We start from the raw sequence: 10,058 nt of genomic DNA on the forward strand, positions 1-10,058 counted from the left end.
TTTGTGTTTCTATGGGGGTGCAAACTGTTGAAATCTTTACTTAATGCATACTAAACTGATCTTCTGTAAAAAAAAAAAAAAAGAAATTATCAATTCCCAACTTGACTCTCACTGGGATTAAACATGACAATAGGTCTGATCTGATTTCATCATCATTTAAAAAAATCATCTATTATTTTTCACTTTATGTTTCTGTGTGGGAGCAAACTGCTGAAATCCTTACTTAATGTATACTAAGCTGATCTTCTGTATATTAAGATAATTGAAAATGAATCTTGATGTGAATGGAAGGGGAGAGGGAGTGCGAGAGGGGAGGGTTGTGGGTGGGAGGGACGGTGTGGGGGGGAAGCCATTGTAATCCATGAGTCGTACTTTGGAAATTTATATTCATTAAATAAAAGTTAAAAAAAATAAAGCATGCATTTTTAAGGTAAAAAAAAAAAGAAATCCGATACTGTGATGGTTCTGGTTTTGTTTTAGTTGTTTAAGTTAGCTCTTCAGGGTCTCTTTGGTTTCTGCATGAATTTTTTTTTCACTTGTGAGTCGGAGTTACACAGAGAGTGGAGATGCAGAGAGAGAGATTGATCTTCCATCTAATGGTTCAGTCCCCAAATGGCCACAACTTCAGATTGGTTAGAACTATGCCAGTCTGAAGCCAGGAGCTTCCTCTGGGTCTCTCACATGGGTGCAGGGCCCAAAGACTTGGGCAATCCTCCACTGCTATCCCAGGCCATAGCAGAGAGCTGGATGGGAAGTGGAGCAGCTGGGACTAGAAATGGCACCCATATGGGATGCCAGCACTTCAAGCCAGGGCATTAACCCATTGCACCACAGTGCTGACCCCTCTGCATGAATTATAACATCATTTTTTTCTGTGTCTGTGAAGAATGCCATTGGTATTTTGGTTGTGATTGCACCGAGTTTGCAAATTACTTTGGGTAGAATGAACATTTTGATGATATTAATTCCAATCCACAAGTAGGGAAGAGTCTTCCCTTTTTTATGTCCTCTCTTTCTTTAATGTTTTGTGATTTTCATTGTAGAGATCTTTCACATCTTGGTAAAATTTATTTCAAGGTATTTAATTTTTGTAACTGTTGTGAATGCTACTGTTTTTATAAGTTCTTTTTCAGCCATGGCATTGTGTACAAAGGCTGTTGGTAGTGTGTTGATTTTATATTTTGCAACTTTATCAACTCTCATGAGTTCTAGTAGACTTTTGGTGGGACTCTTTTGGTTTCACTATATATAGGATCGTGTCATCTGCAAACAGGAATAATTTGACATTCTCCTTTCCAATTGGTGTCACTTTGGTTACTTTTCCTTGTCAAAATGGCTCTGGCTAAAATTTTCAGAACAATATTGACTAGCATCGTGAGAATGGACATCCTTGCCTGGCTCTTAATCTTAGTGGAAATGCTTCCGACTTCTGCCCATTCAGTATGAGGCTGATGTGGGTTTGTCATATATTGTCTTGAATATGTTCATGAGTAAAGGTTTTTTATCATGAGAAGATACTGTATCTTATCAAGTTATTCTTCTGCATCTATTGAGATAAGCATATGGTTTTCTTCTATTAATGTGATGTGTCATATTTATTGATTTCCATGTGATGAACCAATCCTGCATACCAAAGATAAATCCCAGTTGGCCCAGGTGAATGAATGATCTCTGATGTATTGTTGGATTCTATTAGCTAGCATTTTGTTGAAGATTTTTATATCTGTGCTCTTTTGGGATGTTGGTCTATGATTACCTTTCTTTGTTGTATCTTTTTCTAGTTTTGGAATTAAGGTAATACTGGCCTCATAGAAGCAGGTTGGGAGGAATTCCTCCCTTTCAGTTGTTTTGAATAGTTTGGGAAGAATTGGAACTAGTTCCACTTAGAAGTTTGGTAGAATTCAGCACTGAACCCATTTGCTCCTTGATTTTCTTAGTTGGGAGGGTCTTTACTATTGATTCAATCTCTGTCTCTGTTATTGGTGTTTGGTTTTCTGTGGCTTCAGGAGTCAATTGTGTTAGATTGTATGTGTTCTTTATTATTTATTCAATCTCTGCCTTGGTTATTGGTCTGTTTAGGATCTTTATGCCTTCAAGAATCAATTATGCAAATTACAACTCCAGTTGGAGTGGCTGTTCTCAGACAAAAAATAAATGCTGGATGTGGAGAAAAAGGAGCCCTCATAAACTGCTGGTGAGAATGAAAGTTAGTACAACCATTTTGGAGGCCAGTATGGATGTTCCCCACAAAATTCAAAACAGATCTGATCTATGATCCAGCATACCACACCTAGTCATGTGTTTGAATGAAATGAAATAAACACATGAAAGAGATACCTGAGCTCCCATATCAAGCACAATTCACAATAGCAAAGTATGGAACCAACCTAGGAACCTATTTATTTATGTGTGAATAGATGAAAAATGCAATATATAAAAACAACAGAATATTATTCAGCCATAAAAAGAATCAAATCTTAACATTAGTCACAAAGTAGATTTAACTGGAGTTTATTATGTTAGGTGAAATCAGACATAGAAAATTGAATACAGCCTTTTTTCCCTCTTACATGAAAGGTTAGTAAAAGTAGACCTGAAATTGGAATAATGGTTACTAGAGACTGGGGATTATCAAGGTAGGCTAGAGAAAGGTCAGTAAGGAATATCAAAAGGTAGAATAAGTAAATTTTAATGTTCCACAGCACAGTGAGTGACTAGAGCTCATAATAAGGTATTTTGTGTTTAGTTTTGTGAAAACAGATATAATAATATCACAAAATGGATTCATGGCAATGATCATAACATAAGAGAAAGTGATATAATGTGCATGATATAAATCATAAAGCAGCATTTATAGTTATATGCAAATATGTCCATGCAATTTGTGTACTGTTTCTATATTAACTTCTGTTGTGGGGCACATCAAACAAAGACCACTCTAATCAATGAAATCAAATCGAGGAGTCTTTACTAGCCAGCTGGTGGCTGCCCTGCTCACAGAACAAATCCAGAGAAGACGGCCCTGAATTGCATTTTGGCCATCGTTTTTGTCTGAGAGGTAACAGGATCATTCCTGTTATAAACCTTTTGGGCTATCTCCACCAACTCAGAGAGGAGATTTTCCTCAAATCCCTCTAATTTCTGTAATTTACACTGAATATCAGGTGCTGACTGAGAAACAAAGCCTACATTTATGGCACCCCTATTTTGGGGGGCCTATGGATCTCTAGGGGTATGTAAGCACTATGTCTCAAGAGACATGCAAGGAAAGCTGAGAGATACTTGTCTGGCCTTTGGACAGAATCACGCACCCTAGAAAAGTTTGTTGCTTTCCTGGCCACCACTAAGACCCCTCTCAGTAGAGTCTGGCGATACTGGCGATACTGATCGAGAGCCTCCTTCTGTCATCATTTGGGTCCCACTGGGGTTGGACTATGGGGAAAACTTCCTCCAGCTGGGCTGGTTCAGAGGTTGATTGACTGGTCCTAGGACTAGCTTTAGAGCATCCCTTTGGATGTGGTCTCTTTCCTCAAAGGTGAAGGGAGTCTGGAATAGTTGCCGGCAATCATCCCAGATCAGCTGATGTGTGAAGAAAATAGATTCAAGAAGAGAGATTAATCCCTGTGTCTTTTCAGAAAAGGAAGAGGTTTTTTTTTATTTTTTTTTTCCTATTATACAAGTCACTGGTGGAAAATAGAACATAGACCAGTTCAGGTGGCTGTGTAGAATCAGGTATTCCTTAGGGCTTCAGGTGAAATGTTGACCCACTCCACATATGTAGGGGGCTGAAAGGATGGCACACCCCTGGTGGCAGTCCATCATCTGTGAAGAGTAGGGGGCCCCTGGCATAGTGGCCACTGGAGGCTCCTGAGGTGAGGCCAATGGACTGGTTCCATAGGGAAGGGGGACCTAGTGGGAATGGATCCCCCAGGGTACCCTGAGTAACAGGAAGTGGTGGCACCTACCATTCAGTTTAGCTGAGAGGATACGTCATCTCCCTATCATTTTTACCTGTTCTTTTTGGTAACCTTTTAGCCATGGTGAGGATTGGAAAGGAAATCAATCCAGGTTTCGCTGTATGGAATCTGGTCAGGTTGACCAGGTTTTCTGTAAATCACCTTTTGGACCTGCAAACCTATATATATATATATATATATATATAGGTTGGTAGTTCCCTCCAGTGGCCACCCAATGTTGGCTACCCAACAGCCACTCTCATTCACAGAAGAGCTGGAAATCATAAGTATTTAGGGTGAAATCAAAAGATCTAACTGCATGCCTTGTAAGTTCACTGAAATTTTGTCAAAAATAACCAGCAGGGAGGAACGATCCATGTCCCATCCCTATGACAAAGATGACACCAACACAACAATACAGAAGGAACAACAAGACAAATAGACTCTGACACAAATTAGATTCAACCAAGACCAGATGTCTCCATTTGGAGACCAGAAGTCTGAGACAACATCTGGAACTCAGACCTGGGTGTGGAAGTAGTGCTGTGTCCAGCCTACCAGCAGTCCCAGATGGATCCATAGACCAGAAGAAATGAAAAAAATGATTCCTACTAACAGGTGAGGTACCAGACAACTCTTTTTTTTGGACTTTAGAATTTGGTGGGCCCAGGGACAGTGCACAGGAATTGGATTCAGCCTGGGAATGAGGAACATCTCTCAGTGGCCACCCCCATGAGTTTCCCTGCACTCCAAACACAGAAACGTGAGCTGGTGATCCCTATGCAGAAAAATAGTGCAGGATCTCGCTGGGGCCTCCAAATGTTGAGGGGCACACCAAACAAAGACCACTCTAATCAATTAAATCAAATTGAGCAGTATTAGCCAGCTGGTGGTTGCCCTTCTCACAGAACGAGTATGGAGAAGACAGCCCTGCCTGAGTTGCATTTGTGGGGAGTTTTTAAAGGTGAAAACCACATCTTGGCAAGTAAACAAGCAGTTATATAGAAGCCAAAAATGTGCTGGTTACAGCTGGATAAGCAAACCACACCTGGGTATGCTCTCTCCTTTGGAAAAATTTTAAGTTGTTCTGTCACAAATTTATTAAATTCCCAATTTCTTAAGTCCCCTTGTCACACTTCCACAAAGAACAGAAGATATGTGATATATTTACTTCTGGGTCTGTCTTTCCAATTACCATTCATTTTACTACAGATTTCAAGATTTCATTTTTTTTTTTGTGGCTAACTCATATTCTTTCATATATATATATATATAACATTTGCTTTATCCACCCTTCAGTTTATGGACATCTAGAATCATTGCATATCTTTTCTATTGTGGATTTGGCTGCTATGAACTTGAGAATAACTCTTTCGTATGTTGATTTCATTTCCTTTGGATATATGCCCCTGAGTAACTGGATCATAAATAAATATATCTTGAGATTTTTGAGATATCTTGTTTTCCATAATAGTTATAGTAATTTGTATTCCCAACAATAGTATATTAGGGTATCCTTTTTTCTATGACCTTTTCAGCATTTGTTATATTTTGATTTTGACATAATAGTCACTCTACCTGGAGTGAGATGATATCTCATTGTGGTTTTTATTTGCATTTCACTGATGACTAGTGCTACTAAGCATTTTAGATGTTTCTTTTGGTCATTTGTATTTATTCCTTTGAAAAATATCCACTGATATCCTTTGCCCATTCCTTTTTTAAAAAAGATTTATATCTTTGAGCAACAGAGTTACACACAGAGAAGGAGAGAAAGAGAGAAAGGTCCTTCATCTGCTGGTTCACTCTCCAATGGCTGCAATGGTAGGAAATGGGCCAATCTGAGTTTAGGAGCCAGGGACTTCTTCCAGGTCTCCCACGTGGGTGCAGAGGCCCAAACACTTGGGCCATCTTCCACTGACTACCCAAGCCATTAGCAGAGATCTGGATTAGAAGAGTAGCAGCTGGGACATGAACCTGTACCCATGTGGGAGGCTAGTACCACAGGTAGAGGCTTAGCCTGCTATGCATAGTACCTTTGTTCTGCCCATTTCTTAACTGGATAGTTTTGTTGTTGGATTCTTGAGCTCTTTATCTATTCTGGATATTAATTTTTTATCAGATACATAGTTTACAAATGTTTTCTTTAATTCTATCAGTTTTCACTTTGTTTACTTTGTAGTACAGAAGTATCTTAACATTGATATAATCCCATTTCTCTATTTTTTGTTTTATTGCTTGTGCTTCTTGTGTGTTACACAAAATGTCTTTGCCTAGGACAATGTCCTGCTGCATTTATCCTATGCTTTCCTCAAGTAGTGTGATAGTTTCGGACCTTAACGTTAAATCCTCGATTCATTTACTGTTGACTCTTTGTGTAGGATATAAAGTTCACACTTCTGCATGCAGAAATTCAATTTTCTCAATGCCTTCTCAACGACTTTTTTAGCATGTTTGTCAAAGATTAATTAGTTCTATTTGTGTAGTTATTTCTGGTGTTACTATTCTATTCCATTAGGTTGCATGTCTATTTTTATGTATGTGCCATGCTTGTTTTGATTATAATAGCCCTGTCGTGACTTGGAATCTGGTATTGTAGTGCATCTATCTTTGTTTTTATTATTTAAGTCAACTTTGGCCATTCATATTCTTTTGTATTACCATCTAAAATCTAGAATTATTTTTTCTCTGGGGAATATCCTTTTGATGGGGGTTGCAAGGAACCTGTAAATTTTGGGGATGGCATGGGCACTTGGAATAACAATTTCTCCAATAGTTGAACCATGAACAATTTTCCTCATTTTTATATCTTCAGTTTATTTCATTAATGTTTTCTAATTTTCAATGCAGGGATCTTTCACATCCTTTGTTAAACTTATCCCATTAGTAAATATTTGGTACCTTTTGTGAATGGAGTGGGTCTTATAAGTCTTTTCTCAGCAAGATAATTTGCTATGGATGAATAGTATCGATTTTTGTGTGTTGATTTTGCGTCCTGAAACTGTTAAATTTTCTTAAAATTTCTAATAGAAGGGTATTTTTGTTTCCCAATATAAAGAATCATGTCATCTGCAGGGATACTTTTATTTCCACCTTTCCAATTTGCATCTTTTTGGCTTCTTCTTCTTGCCTTATGGCTCTGAATAGAACTTCTAGATCTATGCTGAATAAAAGTGTTGACAGTGGAGATCCTTGTCTGCTTCTAGATCTTAACCAAAATGCTACCAGTTTTTCTGCATTTTTTTTACAATGTTGGCTGTGGACTTTTCATATATTTCCTTCTTAGTATATGCTGCTTCTATACCCGATTTTCTGATTTTTAAATATAAAAGGGTATTGTATTTTATCAAAAGCTTTCTCTGCATCAACTTAGACAATTATATGGATGTTATGCATCACATTTGTCAGTCTGTGTATGCTGAAATATCCCTGAATCACTGATGTATGGTCCATCTGGTCAGGGTGGATGATGTCTTTGATGTGTTGTTGAATTCAATTTGCTTGCATTGTGTCAAGTATTTTTACATCTACATTAATCAGAGTTATTGGTCTGTAGCTCTCTTTTTTTTGTTCTATTCTTGTTTGGTTTTAGCATTAAGGTAATTAATTCAAGCCTTGTTGAGTTAGTTTGGAAGGTTTCCTTCCTTATAAGTTGTTTTGAGCAGTTTAAGAAGAATTGCTGTTAGTTCATCCTTGAAAGTTTAGTAGAATTTATTAGTGAAGTCACCAATTTCTGAGCTTATTTTTGTAGGAAGCGTTCATTGTTGACTCAGCCTAAGCCTTGCTTTTCAGTCTATTCAGTTTTTCTATCTTCATGCATCAATTTTGTTGTATATTTTATAAGGAACTGAAGGAGAGGAGCCAAAGATTCTAAGCAAGAGCTCGGCCAGGTAGTGGGTCTGGAGGGTTGAAGGGGGTGGGGGAGTTGGGGCCTAATGGACACTCAGTTACAGTTGGGGCTGATTGACTGGGTGCATGGTAAGAACTAGCAATTGGGTGGATGATAGAGTGTGAAGCTTGCTTTAGTAAAATAATGCTTACTGTAATTCATTTTATTTATATAGAAGTTACAGTTATTAATATACATGTGCTAATGTATGTAATCGCAGATACTGATGTTTAACATATGTAACAAATATACATTGTATAAATATTAGTATTTATATCATAATATTAGAATATGATTATTTGTAATTATAGCATTATTGTAAATATTAGAAACCCAGAGAGGCAGAACCTGGAGCTATGAAGAGTTGACTGTATTGTTCAAGACCTGTAGCCCTCATCAAACAGGTAAGCTTAACATTCCTTCTGCCATAGACATCATTTGGCTCTAAGTGTTTGATACAAACCAGTGAGTGTGTATTGCACGTATGAGAAACAAGCCCACCTGAGCTCACCCAAAGAATGGACTCAGAAGCATGAAGGGAAGAGAAGGCAAGGTATTTATTGATACTTGGTCATTTTTTTAAAAAAGATTTATTTATTTATTTATATGTTTATTTGAGGGGCAAAGTTACAGGTAGAGGGAGACACAGAGATAAAGGTCTTCCATCTACTCATTCACTCCCCAAATGGCTGTAATGGTCAGAGCTGGGCCAATCTGAAGCTAGGAACCAGTAGCTTCTTCTGGGTCTCCCATATGGGTGCAGGGTCCCAAACCTTTGGGCCATCTTCCACTGCTTTCCCGGGTGCATTAGAAAGGAGCTGGATCAGAAGTGGAGCAACTAGAACCCATATGGGATGCCAGGCTGCAGAATAACCTGTGCCACAGTGCCGGCCCTACCAAATTCATTTTATGATACCATCAGAATGAAGAGATTCATTTCTCCCACTTATTAAGATTTGTCATGAATAAAATGTTGAATGCCTTTATATGTCTCTGAAATGAAAGGATTTGTTGAGTCATAACAGATGCCAGCCAGAAAGAAGGATTGGTCCTGGACAAGTTACAACAGCCCTTGGCACCAAGGATGGCTAGCAGTAGGAGAAATGTCTGCCAAATCTATGCAGCTGGAATATTTCATACTGCTAGTCTGGGGTGAAGAAAGCATGCATTGTTCACATTGAGCCTGCACTGAATACTGATAAGAGCAGCAGAAAATGCAAAGAACAAATTTCTAGTATTCATGGATAGTGCATAACTTGGCGCTGCTGGATTGGTTGGAATAAGAAGTATGGAGGGGGCCAGGCTTGTGGTGTAGCAGGTAAAGGTGCCGACTGTGATGCTGGCATCCCATTTGGGTGCCAGTTTGAGGCCCAGTTGCTCCACTTTGATCCAGTTCTCTGCTAATATACCTGGGAATGCAGTGAAGGATGGCCCAAGTACTTGGGCTTCTGCACCTGTGTGGCAGACCTAGCTCTGGCCAGTGCAGATGTTTGGGGAGTGAACCCGCAGACAGAAGATCTCTTTCTCTATATGTCTGCCTCTCCAGCTTTGTAACTCTGCCTTTGAAATAAGTAAGTCTTTAAAAGGAGGGAGGAGGGAGAATGGAATGAGCATGATGCCCATGCTCCTGGGGTGTTGAGTGAAGTTTCAACACATGTTTAGGAATAGGAATCTGTGGGGAGCAACTGGGAGCAACTCGGACTAGACTGTTACTGGAATTAAGACTTATTCTATGCATCTGCTCTCCCACAATATGGCGCTGGGAGAGGAGGAAACAGCTTCTACACAGCTGCCTCCAGTTCAACCAATAAGCAGCAGGAGCTGACTCTGATTGGAGGAGAGCAGCGTACTCGGTGTGTGGGTAGCAGAGTTGGGATTGGTGGAAGAGGACTATAAAGGAGGAGAGAGACAACATGCACCAGGAACATCTATCTGAAGAACACCTGTGCAGCCCCCGAGAGAGCCGGCCGGCGGTGTGCCGCTCCCCCGCAGAAGTGGGGAAAGTGGCAGGGGGAACCGCCCTTCCACGGAGGTGGAAGGGACGGTAGCCAACCCGGGAAGAACCAGCAGCAAACCTGGGGAGGGCCGAGCAGACAAAAGAACAGCGCAGGGTCCTGTGTCGTTCCTCCACGAAGAGGGGGAGTGACATAATGGTGCCGTGACTCGGATATGAAGCCTAGGCAGGGTTTAGTGTCGCTCCTCCACGAAGAGGG

This window comes from Oryctolagus cuniculus, chromosome 13 (genome assembly GCF_051225735.1).
Source record: "Oryctolagus cuniculus isolate XC-2025 breed Fujian yellow rabbit chromosome 13, ASM5122573v1, whole genome shotgun sequence".
Lineage (NCBI taxonomy): Eukaryota > Metazoa > Chordata > Mammalia > Lagomorpha > Leporidae > Oryctolagus > Oryctolagus cuniculus.